Genomic DNA, 14,341 nt, shown 5'->3' on the forward strand with positions numbered 1-14,341 from the left:
AACCCACAAGTTTTCTTAATTTTGCTCTTCCAATTCTCTCCCCCATCCCACTGGGGGAGGAGGGTGAGTGAGCAGCTGTGTGGTGCTTAGTTGCCAACTGGGGTTAAACAACAACATGTAGCTAATGCATACAGTGTTTTTAACTAAGACAGATACTTCTGATATAAATTTGTAAATGAGGAGCAAGCTTGATTTATAGAGGAATTATTTAATGTTCTGTATTTACAGTCTATTTCTTCTCTGTAAGTTAGTTTTGGAATGAAGCACACACCATAACTTTTATGTTATTGTTCAGCCTTGTTGTTGGACAGTTAATTTGCTATAAAATCCACACTATATCATTGTTATTAATTAGGGTAGCCGTGAACTTGCCTTTCAAAAGCTATTAAATGCAAATGTTTAGCCACATAAAAATATAAAAGTGCAGTGAAGTTCTTCAGGAGAATAATGCCATGAAAGAATTAATACAAAGTAATTAAATCTTCATTGAAAGGAATCCACTTTATCAAGTGGTGAACTTAACTCATGGGATAAAAGCATAAAAAATGAAAAATACTACATCAATTGACGATAAAAACAACCCTTTGTGGCTTATAAAATTAAGAGGGTCAGAACTGTACCTTTACAACTTTATTCATCAAGAAGCTGAAGAAATAGGTTAGTGTAAGTGAAGTGATCTGTACTGTACAGTGTGCATTGTGAATTGTCAGGGTTTTTCATAGCATTAAGAAACATGGCAGACATGATATCACTAACCCCTCACATGAAATTTTCTCAAATGGGTGTACCTTTTACAGACAGAGAAACAGAGCACTGTAAAATATTAATGGAATTATTCCAACTGTGCAAGCAAAATTAAGAATTTATCTAAAGTTTATAATTTCAGAGATTTAGTCCAGAAATTGTTCCTTAATGGGAACATATTTATACATGTGCTTAACTGAAATTATTTGCCTAAGTGCTTTTCTGAAGAGAGAAAATCTTCAAAGACACTTAAATGCATTTCTGATTTATAGCCTTAGATTTTAAGAGTCAAGGCTTATCATTTGCTCCCATTTTGTACAGCAGCTCATTGAATACTAGCCTGGCTTCAGGTGCTCCTAGAATTCCAGTAGACAAATAATAATAAGTGTGTATTAAAGGAAGTGATAACGTTAATCAGAGAATGTGTGTTTGTGATCTGCATACCCTTGGAACCAGAAATACCAGAGTCAATTTGAGGAACTTACCTGAATTATGCTCTGTCAGGAATCTGGTAGGAGACTAACATTTTTTAACTAGCTACAGAGAATTCCTGTAATAAGAGCTGGAATAGTAAGTGAACTTTTAATTCACTGTGGTTGCAAAAAAACTTACAGGAAAATGTATTACTCATGAAGATGTCACATGTCATTTAAATGGGAATTATATTTGTTCTAGTTGTACCATATTGCAGCTAATAAGAGATAAAATTAAGAATGAGCTATTTATCGGAGAAAGATGTTTAAAACAAGAAGTTTAAGTACAATAGCAACAGAATGAAAAAGACCTGCCAACTACAAAAAAGAAAATAAATTCATACTCAGACAAGGCTCGGGAATGCAAGCTGACTCTGAGAAAGTTGCATGGAATAGGCACAACCATTTATGGGATTAAAATACAGCTAAGGTCATTTAACGTTAATCCTATGCTAGGAACCCAATAAAAACTTGTGAGCTGCACGAAGTCCTCCTGGCACAGATATTATACAGCTAACATATATTGAACTATTACAGATTAATATCTCTCCTTCTTCCCTTAACATGACCTCTTGAATTTGGTTTTCATCTGGTTAGAGTACAACACATTTTCCATCAATCGTATGCTAAGAGAAAGGTCACCTCTCAGTGTGGCCAGGGCTCTGCAGGGGCCGCATATTCCAGTTCTCTAGTTGCACTCTCTGTGCAATCTTCTAGTTGCACTCTGCGCAATTTTTCAAGCCAAGCTGGCCTTTTTCAAGCCCTTACTGGGAAAGGAAACAACAGGCTGTAAACTCCACTCCAGCAGATTTTCAGACCACACAGCTACCTCTGGATATCTGCCAGTAGAAGCTAAGAAATGTTTTGACTGAAGGCAGGCAGGAGACTTGCTGAGATAAGAAACTCCTGATAAGTTGTTTAGGAGAGTTTTAACCTCTATTACTTCAAATAAGGGGAGGAAACTGTTTTTCTGAACATCTCTTTCCCTTTGTGATTAGTGCGTGATGATGGCCAACTCATAGAAAATATTTCTGATGATCACATTGGAGGTTCATGACCAACACATCCCACCCACCTTGCTAAGCAAAATCAAACCACTGGAGTAAATGTGGTTTCCAGTTGGCTGCTCTGGTCACTGCAATTATGAAACTGACTAAATCTTGGAGCAGTTTGAATTATATTTGAATCAATGAACTGGACACATAAACATTTAACTAATCTCTGATAGTTGAATAGCATCCTTCCTCTAGATGCTGGTATGCTATTTCAACAACATACAAGTGACACACTAATGGGATTCCTTTGTTGCACAGAATTTAAATTCATTATATCTTGGCCAAATTTTAATAATAAAAAAAATAATTTAGAGACCCTACCTCCTTTCTCCTGTTACTTGTATCAATTCCTTTCAGGATATGCAAAAGTATGAAGTATTTCTCCAAGAAGCATGTGCTTCTTTAAGAAATACCTTACTATCAGTACTGCTTCTACCACATTATCAGGGAAGAAGTAATTGCATTGGCATAATAATTATCTTTTCCTAAGGCATAATTAGGAATGCAATCTTGAATAAGAGTTGGTGTATAAATGACTAGTGTCCAACAGATCCAGTGGTTTACACATTTTCTTTTTACAGAAATTTTCACTTTTATTATGATGCCTCATTCATTTTATCAAAAATAGGAATCATTCTTTTGGTCTTTTTTTTTTTTTTAACAGCTGACTGTGTCATTTTGGAGTAAAGTAGTTGCAGTTCAATGACATGCTGCAGGAAAAACAGAATATAGTGAATTTACAAAGTATTCTTACTGTATGAATGAAAATATTGATAGTTTTCCCCATAAATGTATAGAAATGTCTCAGATATGGTTTTTTGGTCAGTTATGCTTAAATGAAAAAAAAATATATCTGCAGGGACAGTTGCTAAAGTTACAATGAGAAATAGGACTGGTAATAGGGGTAGATATTTTTTTGCCTGTTAGATAAAAAGTAGTTTGGTTTTGATTGAAATGAAATGTTATATTTGGAAATATTGGATAAGATGAAAAAGAAAGAAATATATAATTTGAAGTAAACATGAAAAATGCTATTGAAGTATTTATTTTGTGTTTGTATTATAAAAAGTTTTTAGAAACCTTTATTCTTATAATAGGTGAATTAAAATTTTGGAATACCTTTATTTTTAAGAACTGGTGAAAAACAATACCTGATGTTTTGGAAATTTCCACCTAACATTTTCGGCCCATATTTTTGGCCACATTCAATTTAATTTAGAGAATAGCTCTAGTCTCTTCATATTTTGGAGTAAATCTGCTGTTCATCAAAAAGCAATCATTTAACTTCATTTAGAAAAAATATTGCTGATAAATGTTCATAATTCCTCATGAAGAAAATGAGTACTCATTTAAAACAGTTGCAAAAACTGTAGCTTACAAAACTTAAATCGTGGCTGGTGAAGTAATTTTAGCTGCAAAACTACTTATTTTAATCTCTTCTAGAGTCTGCATCTGGTCTGACCAATAAAGCAGGCTCAAAAGAGAATTATACTAAATGGGATTGTGAAACACATGGAAAACTCCAACTTCAATTGTATGCTTACCCTGGTTACAAAAATTTAATTCAAAATGCACTTAAAACCAAGGAAAATCCAGAAGCATGCCTATCCACTTGTCATTTAACGATTGGAAGACACCTTTTGGCATGGTATGAGGAGAGTTTGGAGCCAGAAAAAAGAAACAGGTTTTCACTGAGCTGAACCACTCTCCAGTATTGAACTGAAGCCATCAATGTACCCTTCTTCCACAACAGTGTAACAAACTTAGTAGTGAAACAGCTAGCTAACTAACTAGCTAGCTAACTATTCGTAGTCTCAGTATAGAGCTGAGATGTCTTTCAGTCATTATTCAAAAATATAAGATTTATAAGATCAAGAAGGGGTAATATCTCTTACGGGCTAAACACAAACCCAAAATGTTACACTCTGTTAAAAATACAGACTTCCAGTGTATGAACAGGTGATTCCTCCCCTCTTCTTCCACTTTCAGGTGGAGTCAGATGTTCCTTGTCAACTAGTTTTCCTAAGGTAACATCGTGTTTTGGGGGACTTATTTTTTTTTAGTGGGAGCAGTGGGAGAGGGAATCAACAAATCTAATTGCTAGCAGCAGCTGTCATGCTTTTGACTATCATGTTTCAGACCAAATTGTAAATAATAAAATATCTCTATATAAGTCTGTGTTAATAATGAATATTATCAGAAACAATTTAGTCATGAAGCTGTGTTTTAGCTTTAGCAGGGTCTGTCAAATAAGAAAGTCTAATATGAGGCTGTAACCTGTAGCAGTGTGCTCTCACAGAGCACAGAGGTGCCTCATTCAGTTTGCATAGAATCTTGTTTGAAGAATCTGGATCCCCAGAGAGCCTTCCCTACAGGGCCTTCCCCTTTGTGTTATTCCTTAAATTCAACAGCGAATTGGATGCTTGCAAGCCAGCACGGGCTGATCTGACGAGAATAATCTGTTTCCTCCATAGAGGAAGACTTTATGGAGATCTTTTGCTTAACAAATTCAGACTTTCTTACTACAGCAAAAGTTGAAAACCTTTTATTTTTCATCCAGGAACAAAGGGAAAACTGATTCCCCTTCCGTCTGTATTTGGTTAAGCACCCTAGTCTGTAGAGAGGGAGCTGCTGCACATGCCAAAGCCTATCTTCAGCTTTTAATTCTAGCTCTTTCTGCAGTCATTTCTTAAAAACACCCGTGGTAACCTTTCACCTGTTGTTTCTCTCAGAGTTACTGACTGTCAGTGTAGTTGGCTGAAGCCTGATGTGCTGGTTATCCCAGCCAACAATTTTAAGCTGCATTAGTTTGCTCTACAGTCTCTCTTGGAACTGCTCGCCTGCTGTGGTAGTTCCTCATGCAGACAATAGTAGGAAATTGTGTCAACCGAATTATTTCCCTATATTAAAAACTTCAGGATTTTTTTCCATGTAATTTTATTTGAAAATTTACTATTCAGAAAATACAGGAACAAGAGTAATTAATGTGTCAGGCCATAGGCAGTCATACGCTGCTGAAATAGCTCTGATAGTTAATGTTATTCCCCCTGTGGTTCCTTGCTCCCTCTCTGCTGCCAGAGGTTACTGTCTCTGAAGCCGAGTGGCCGGGATACAGCATGTAAGTGCTCCTCAGTGCACTCCCTGGCAGCTTACCCAAGCATCTGCCACAGCGGTTTGAATTAGCCTGCCAGACTCCGCACAGAGCTAGCTGAGCACAGATGTATATTCTGCCCAGCAGTGAGGGTAATCATTTCATTGTCAGTCCCTAGGTAACACCTAGGGACAGTGAGGTCATACATGGCTACAGCCTTTTGGCAAACGTATGGCCTCACCTTTGTGCAATTACCACCACCCTGGGCACACTCTGGTTATATCCACCAGCACCTTCCTCAGGTGAAGTGCCTTCAGTATCTTTTGAGGAATCATCTAAAGAGCACTTTGCTTCACCATTTGCATTTAGCTTAGATTTAGCAATCACACTGAGAATTTCCTTTGCCTGTCTTATCTGACCTTAGATTATGTATCTACCTAACATCTGCCGAGAAACTGTGAGGATGCTGTCCAATTCGCTATTGGGTTCAAACACTAACTACTGATGAGCAAATTCCACTCATCTCCCAAATGAAAGGCAATCATCTGCATGGGAGACACTGTATGTTTTATATAAAGTCACTGACTTATGTAAAAAAGTTAAACACATTTGGCTCAGTATATTTCCCTAAGATCTTTGTGGAAGAAATTGGCCTCTTTAGTAGAATTTCACAGGATGACACAGAGCAAGGAAACACAGTATGACACGAGCAAGGAAAAATTCCTGTTTTTTAACTTTAGAACAATATATATAGTGTTACCACTTTTATATTCAAACTATCAATGCCAGTTTAGAGTGTATTATCTCCAATAGAATAAAAAAGTACATTAACATGAATGTGCAGATAAGGATGCATTTCTGGTAAAATGAACATAAAGCAACATAAAAGGATACACCAACCAAAGTATCCTCAACATATCAAGAGAGTACTATTTTACCATTTTTTTTCACTGCTTATTTTTTATGAGCTTTGACTCAAAAGACCAAACATGAATTCTATTAGTGAGATCAAATATTCTGTGTTAATTATTCTGCCATTTGCTAGTAACAAAAGAATGCTAATATGAATGCACTTCTGAAATCTAAAAATGTAAATGTAAATTAATGTATAATGAATACCACAAAGCACTGTAGCTAATAAAAGATCAAGCTTACTAGAAAGCCAGTAGCAGGCTTCAAGGCAATCTGCTAAATTAGAAAAACACTTAGTTTAAAGTTAATTGAAAGTAGTAGGTAAACAGTCTAAGTTGCAAACAGTGACAACTTTACAGAGAAAATAGGTTAAATGACATTTCTGCTTATATTTTGGGGCTATGTAGACTGATCTCCCTGATTCCATCTCACTTGTCAGTTTTCACTAATTAATTCCCTTCATTTTGAAGTTCAATATGAGATGGAATCAAATTTCAGTATACATTACTGGAGCAGAAAGTCTGAGAATGTTGGATAGGCAGCTGCCATTTTCTGACTTTCCACTGGATTTTTATAGGCTTTGTATGCTCATGACAAAGATTTATATGACAATTTGAAATCAATGGCAGACCTGCCGCTCACTTTGGGGAGTCTGGAGTTCACACGTGCCAGTCAAGTTAAGCTCAAAAAAATGGAAAAGCAGAGATATAGTTGGAGACTGAGAGATCTGATTTTCAGAAAATGCTCAGAACTCGGCTTCTGACAGGCAGGCCCCAGTGCTATACTTCAAGTTGACCACTAGAATCATCAATCAATGATTGAAAAAGTTAGATTTATTTGCTGATATTATGACATACTACAGGAACCAAAACTTCAGCTGGAATATGGAGGAGATGTGGGAAAATAGAGATTTTGCTGCAGGGAAGTTTATAAGCGTTATAGGCTAAAATCAGAAAGAAAATGTAAGATCACACAACCTAATTTTGGCATGGCAGTGTAGCATCCAAGAAGACCAAGTGCCACAAAAAATGGCACTTACAATGTGCATGGGGACAATTAGGCACCCCAACCTGGGATAAATCAGGCAGCCAACCAAGTGGGGAGTCAGATGGGGATAACCTTTAGAAAAATGCAGGTGCAAAACCTCAATCTTGAAGTTTGCCAGTCTCCTCCTGCAGGTAAGCACCTCTGTCCGGGCAGGACTGAGAGCCCAGAAGCTTGTCCTGAATGTAAGTGCTGGCTACCTTTCCTTAAATGAGAGCAGATTTTGCAGTTTGGGTTTTTTTCTTTTTTTCTTTTTTTTTTCCCAGTGTTATTCACTGTGGGCAAAAAGTAGAAATATACTGATCATACATGAAGGAAATATGGTGAAGTGATTAATTTCTGACCCTGCTGTGGAAGCTGTTCAGGACTTGCTGGTCTACAGAGGAGGCTAAAGAAGTAAGTCCGCTGAGGTGAGCTCAGGTAGGAGTTCACCCGAGAACTGGAGTTTCTGCTCTAGACCTAAGGGTTCTTCGTGTGCTTTCTGCTACTCACATACCATCTCTGGAGCTGGGACTAGGCAAACAGATGAGTTTGGGCAAAGAGATGAGCTGGGACTAGGCAAACAGCACCCACTCAAAAGAAAGCCCTAACAGTGTCCCACCATTGCTTACACATCCCTTCCCAGGAGATGGGAGTGACTCTCCTTGGCCCAAAGGTGGGAAACAATGCTTCATCTCCTATGAATCTGTGAGAGTGTTAACCATTAGGCTGTGGTTGGAGTTGAGGAATGAAAGAGCATAACTTGGTCATCTTTTAAAAGAAAGTGACTGTGAAAGTGGTGTTTGAGAAGCATAACTTCCCTGGTTCCTGGGAAGCCCCCTTGGAGAAAGGCAGCAGGATACCCAGATTCTCAAACAGCAGAGCTGTGAGAAGGACACCAAGCTGCTCAGTCCTGTCAGGACCGAGGTGCTGCTGGGGAGTGGCAGAAGCAGCTTGGCAAGGGTTTGAGGATCTGAGACAGAAACCTGGTTAGCAGTGCAGGTGGTTTTCAGGGCTCAGGCAACAGGAGGTTTTGGAATCACGGCTGTGTACAAACTAAAGTTCACCTGAATTCTCCTTTAAGTGTTTAAGTCTTTCTTTATATGTGGCCTGAAGTTTCATATCCATTAAAATTCACAGGGATTAAAATCTAATTATTGTATTGTTGCTAATTCTGAATTTAAAATGCTCTCTCTGGCAGTTAAAAAGAACAGCTAATCGTGTCAATCCACTCGTGCATAAATCCATAGAGGTTAGCAGAACTGTTTTGGGGCCCAGTCAGGTGCATCTGGAAGTGTAAGAGGCTTCTTTTAATGCTCCACTTTTATTTGAAGGATTAGAATTTTAATAGCCAAGGGAAAACGCCATGAATTTTAACTTTCAGACAAATGACTGAGAGGGAAACCTGAGAATGTGTAAATTGGCAGGGTGCTAGCTAGCTGTGATAACTGCCATTTGCACAGAGGTACCCCCTGATAAAGCCAAAGTAATTTAGCTGTTCATGAAATAGGGACCAATATTTGAGGGTTTCATACTTTCGGCTTTGCCATGGGGAAAGACTATGCACAGAGAAAGTTTTCTATAGAAGGATGGGACACAGATTTATATGTGACATATTTTAAAGTTATACTTCCCCCCAATTTTAGGCCTCAGATAAATTTAATTCAAGATTTATGTTCCATCTGTGAGGAGGAAGTGATCTTACAATAGACAGAAATAGGATTATTTAGTTTAGAGAAGAAGGCCCCTAGACTACCAGCACTGATTTTGCAAGTACTGGAAATAAATGAGTAATGCAAAGTAGGATGAGGGAAATGGGGAATAGGGCTCAAGATAGCAGTCTAGTACTTCCAGAAGCTACCAGCCAAGTCACAAAGCAAAGCCCTGCATTGCTAAATCTAAGTGCAGAAGGGGAAATCATACGTACGCTGTTTCAAAGTTAAAACCACATCACCAGGTCCCTCTGGTGTACATCACCAAGGGAACCGCTCTCCAGCATGCTTGCCAAAGCAGCTCACCAGCTGCTTGTGATTTCAAACACACCTTGGGCTAGATTCACCTAGGCTGATGGAGTCCATCGCAGCACTAAGGTGACTAGCACTGAAGGAGAGCAAGTGGATGTATGTGCATGTTGGTTCTTAATGTAACTCTTACCTTTATTGCTGAGGTGAAACTTATGTTCACCAAGGACTTCACAGCAGCCAGTGATAGTTACTGAACTGTTACTATTTATAGTGCTTTCCAAAGTCTGAAATAAACCATTTCTCCAGTTGCTGTAATCACAGTACCCTTTAAGCCAGAGCCACCTGACACTTGGAGGAGCTGGATGGTGTGAAAAGGGTAGCTGATTCCCTGCAGATACTACCCTGTTAAATGACTTGAATATGAACCATGCAGGGAAGGATCCATAAGGATGGAGATTACAGCCCCCCAAATCATTTCCTAGTGATCTCAATCTCACATACAGAGGCTGATGGCATAATCCATGTCTGCTGCACCTGTCTCTCCTAGAAAAGAGACTGCTGGAAAACTGAATACTAGTCCTAGGAAGAGTCATTGCATGCAAGTTAGTTTTCTTTCATACAGATTGTGTAGATAAAAAGATTCTTAAAACAAAGCTTATGTGTAATGCACAGAACTTTAACATAGAGAAATAATGTCCTTTCATTGGTAGAACTCTTAGACTTTAATTGAAAATACTGAAACCAAGTAGAAAAAGTTTTAATTATTGCATTTTTTGATTTAACAAAATAGAAAAAGTAAAACATCCTTTCTTTTGGGATAGTATTATACATTGTGCACACACAACATGTACAATTTAAGGCTGGAAGAAGCAGATAGCTGAAAAAGCCTTCAGCGATAAGGGCAATATTAATACATTAATGATTTTTATTAATATATCAGAATAACTTCTTTAACATATTCTATAGAGGATTATAAATCTTTTTGTAACTTACAGAACTACATAATAGTGGCACAGAGGATTTACAGCATCTCTTAACTTTAAGATTTTTTTTTATACAGCACAAGCATTTAATAAAATTGTTCAACAAAGCTTATTGACATTTATTTTTCCCTTTGCCGTACATTTATTAAGTTTGAATACCACATTCACATTAACATCAAACACATAAAATATGGAATAGCTGGAGAGAACAGAAGACATATTTTAGTGCTTTGATGTTGATGCCAAAGTTTTATTTAAGATATTTATATGTAGCCTAAAAAGGATAATAAATTTCATTGAAAGCTCACTATATTACTAGACTTTTCAAAGTCCACAGGGTAGACTGAAAGTACTGAAAAGGGAAAAATAGAAATACTGCTGAGCAATCAATCTTCAAAAGCAATGAATGTTATTAGGAAACCACGTTTAAGATATCTGTAATTCAAATTTGATTTCTGAAAAGTGGAATGACACATACACGAGAGTTTTAGATTTGACATAAGAATGGGTTCCATTAGCTTTTTCTGCTTTCTTACACAGGGGTGATTTGCTTCAGAGGCATTGAAAAAAAGACTACTGTGTACAAAGTACTTACTATGAAGTACAGTATGATTTAGTAATGTAAAGTACGGTCAAAGGCTGACAAAAGCAAAGACAATTCCCTTGACTGAAGTGTTTGCCAGCTTCTACCTACTGCTACCTAGTTGAAATTAAATTCATCCATAGATTTGTAGCAAGAACATGACTAACTGAGCAAGAAGGAACATGCACTTGGTAGATTAAATTTATCTCTGCTGTATTTCTCCGTTCACAGTTTGTGCAGGGATGAATGATATTAGGTATGAGCAAACTGGATCAGATTAAAAGAAAGGTGAGCTATCCATCTCAAATAAAGCTGCACCAGAAGATTTTATAAAGAATATAATTGTTTTGGCAACTTTTGGCATTAGATAGTAACCATTTATTGTTAAAAATAGCCAATTATATAAATTGGAGGTTATCACTTGAATACAAAATTCCATTGCCAAAATATATACATATACTTTAATGTGAACTCAGGTTTAATTTGTTCTTGATGGCATTCAATGCAGGGGAAAGTAGAGATAAGAAGTTCAGATAGAGTTTCCAAAATAGTAAAAAAATATGCAGACCCACTTTGGATTAAATGTTATGCTTGGGCATCTCTTTCTCAGTTTTGTAAAACCTCACAGCTAGAACTAACTTTTTGATTTACTTTAGGTGGGAAACTTTTTCTGTAGGCTTCTGTTTAGATGCTTGAACTTTCATTGATACATTTCAATTTACATTTAGACTCCTAAATACCTTTGTGTATTTTCTCTTTCTTATTACTTGCTGAACATTCCTAGACGAAAAGTCAATGGAAGCTGTTGGATGCTCAGTACCTGCAAAGAAATCAGTCCTGTGATTGACAGCTATTATAGCACCAAAGAAATTAGGAGTGAGGTCAATTACTGGATCAGGACTTAAACATACACCAGAAAGCCAACTGTCTGCTCTAGTTTAAAAAAGGACAAAGGAAGAAACTTGCTCTCTGGCTTTATATTGTATTACTTTCTCAAATCATTGAGGATTTTAGAGTCTATTCCCTGAGTTGTTATGTATCAGGTTCAGCAGGTCTGCTCAGTTAGTAAAGAAACTGCAGCTGTAACACCAAGAGTCATGAATTCTCAGCTTGGCATGTTCCTGAAGAACACAGGGAAAGAAAGAAGAGAGAGATGATAAAGTTATCAAGATACAGGATGAGGCAGATGTAATACTTTCCCACAGTCATGACATCCAATGTATTTCTATGGTCATCAGATTTTCCTGGATCTGTCCCATTGCGTATCGGTCAGTCAATCAGGGAACAGCACAACCTTCTGTGCTTGAAAAAGATTCCTTCAGGTAGGCTGAGATGATAGCCCAAAGAGTAGATTATCAGGTACACACCATGCTACCCATATTTCAGTAGCTAATTATCATTAGCATGACTTTGGTTCACATTTCCTATTTTGGGCCACACCCCCCTTAAAGCAATTGGAAAACTTTGTTCTTGAGGTTCTAAGAAAAAAAAATTACAACGAAATCTGAACAAATGCTTTCTTATGTTTATGTACTTACTTAACTTCAGGCTATTTTCTTGGTCTTGAGATAAGAACTTGGGCTTAAGACTGGTCCAAAAAGCCACATTGGTGGGACTCTGAAGTGCCTCAGTTGAAAGAGCCCTCAGAGCGCAATGCCTGAGCTGAGCATTGCCACAGTGCAGTAGCAACCTTAGATCACCTATTCTTCCTTCTCCCCATTTCTGCTTTTGGTGTACACTCCTGGGGGACTTCTGACAAGGAGAATCCTTAAATACCTCGTTTGATTGGCTAGGGAGATCCCTTAGTGTCAGGCACCGTTAGCCTGGTCCATACTCTGGTCCAATACCTCTTAGCATTAAAACCTGAAAAATTCTGACTTTGTGGAGCTGTGTAACCTCTCACTAGGAGACAAAGTCAAGGAGAATTTCCTGTTATCACTATGAGAGCAGAACTAGTTATGAAACACAAGTTATTGGAAAATCCTATTTGGCATCAATTTATCTGCTTTGGATCCAGGAAGAAAAACATACTTTAAGGTGCTTCTCTAGTGTTCTGTATAAATATTCCTAAAGGGTATGAGCAGATATTAAAATCTTCCCTGTTCAGGTCTACATTGTATCAGATTTTATATCCTTCCTTCCAGATAATAATTTTATCAAGTAACATCCAATTTATTTTGTTTCAAAAGTCATTGAGCTCCCTGCTCAAATTCTGCTGCTGTCTATTTAAAAGCTGGATGAGCCCTGCTATTTGGAAACAAAGGTAATATTCTTAACTATGACGAGAAAGTATTATCATCTCTGTAAGTAGCCTTGAATAGGGAATGGCTCAGTAGATACAGGTTTGTAAAATCATTATTTAAGCTTGCATAAGCCGCATTTTATGATTTCCCACATTTGTTGTAACACTACCCGGGTGAAAATGAATTAAAAATGTTACCTTGATCACATTTTGAGATGAACCTTAAGATATTAGACAATGCATTATCTTTCTGTCAACAGTTTTAGAAACAGTTGTTAGCAATACATATAATCTCTTTTAAACAGTAGCTCCTTAAGGCTGATGTGATCACTAAGCCAAAAGGTTTTATAATTTACAGATTTAGTTAGCAGATGTAGTTAGCAGCAGTCTTATAACATTAACAGTCACACATACCTCAAATTCTGCCATATGAGATTATATTAAAAGTCTGCTTCTGGCAAATATAATTTGCATATTAATATACTTTTTAAAAAGGAAAAGGAGATATAAAATTTTTACTTTGAAATTGTCCAGAGCTACTGGATTTATTTTGGAGAGACAACCTACAAAATTAGCACAATTCAGATGGTTTGGGTTCACTTACAAAGTCCATCTATGCTTTGGAACTGTCATACTTTGCCCACTGTCTTTGTCTTTAGTGTCCAGTCTCACTGATGCAATACTCAAGATGAAACCCTCTTGAAAATGTTTTGGGGTGACTGACCAGTGTGCCTCTGCTAGAAAATGCATCTAGGCATTCCCTGTTGCAACAGACCAAAATCAATGACCTAAAATTTTGAGGATGAAATGATGGAGATCTTTAGAGGATGGATTTTTTATTGGGTCATCTTTGTTGACAAGTGGATTAATAACAATATTAATGGTTAGTTACCAGTCATACAATGTGCAACCTTTGAACAGCAGCTTATTCAATGAGGTTTTTCTATGGACATGAATTCTCTCACACATGGTCTTCTGCAGGTCTAAAAGTTTATCTTTTCGTATAATTAATGTGTGTCTGTTCTTAGAAAACTTTTATAAATGAACCATAGGTATCTAAATGCATAAGTATAAAAAGGTAAATCAACATGCATATATGTACATGTGCACAGGTGTGCACACGCACATGCACGCGCGCGCACACATGCATAAGGCAGAATTAGTGCTGTTTTTTAGTTGCTTTTCAACTGAATGCTTACCATGAGGATATGGACAATGAGATTTATTCCCCCATAATCCTTTGTGCTTGTTCCTCAGATTTTTTTCTCAGT

General features: G+C 37.2%; 1 protein-coding gene across 2 annotated transcripts in view; it reads right to left on the bottom strand.

Moving 5' to 3' along the window:
- The window catches only part of KCND2 (potassium voltage-gated channel subfamily D member 2), a 290,164-nt gene that overhangs the window by 63,645 nt on the left and 212,178 nt on the right, over positions 1-14,341 (bottom strand). The window lies entirely within an intron of this gene.

This window comes from Ciconia boyciana, chromosome 1 (assembly GCF_034638445.1).
Source record: "Ciconia boyciana chromosome 1, ASM3463844v1, whole genome shotgun sequence".
Classification (NCBI taxonomy): domain Eukaryota; kingdom Metazoa; phylum Chordata; class Aves; order Ciconiiformes; family Ciconiidae; genus Ciconia; species Ciconia boyciana.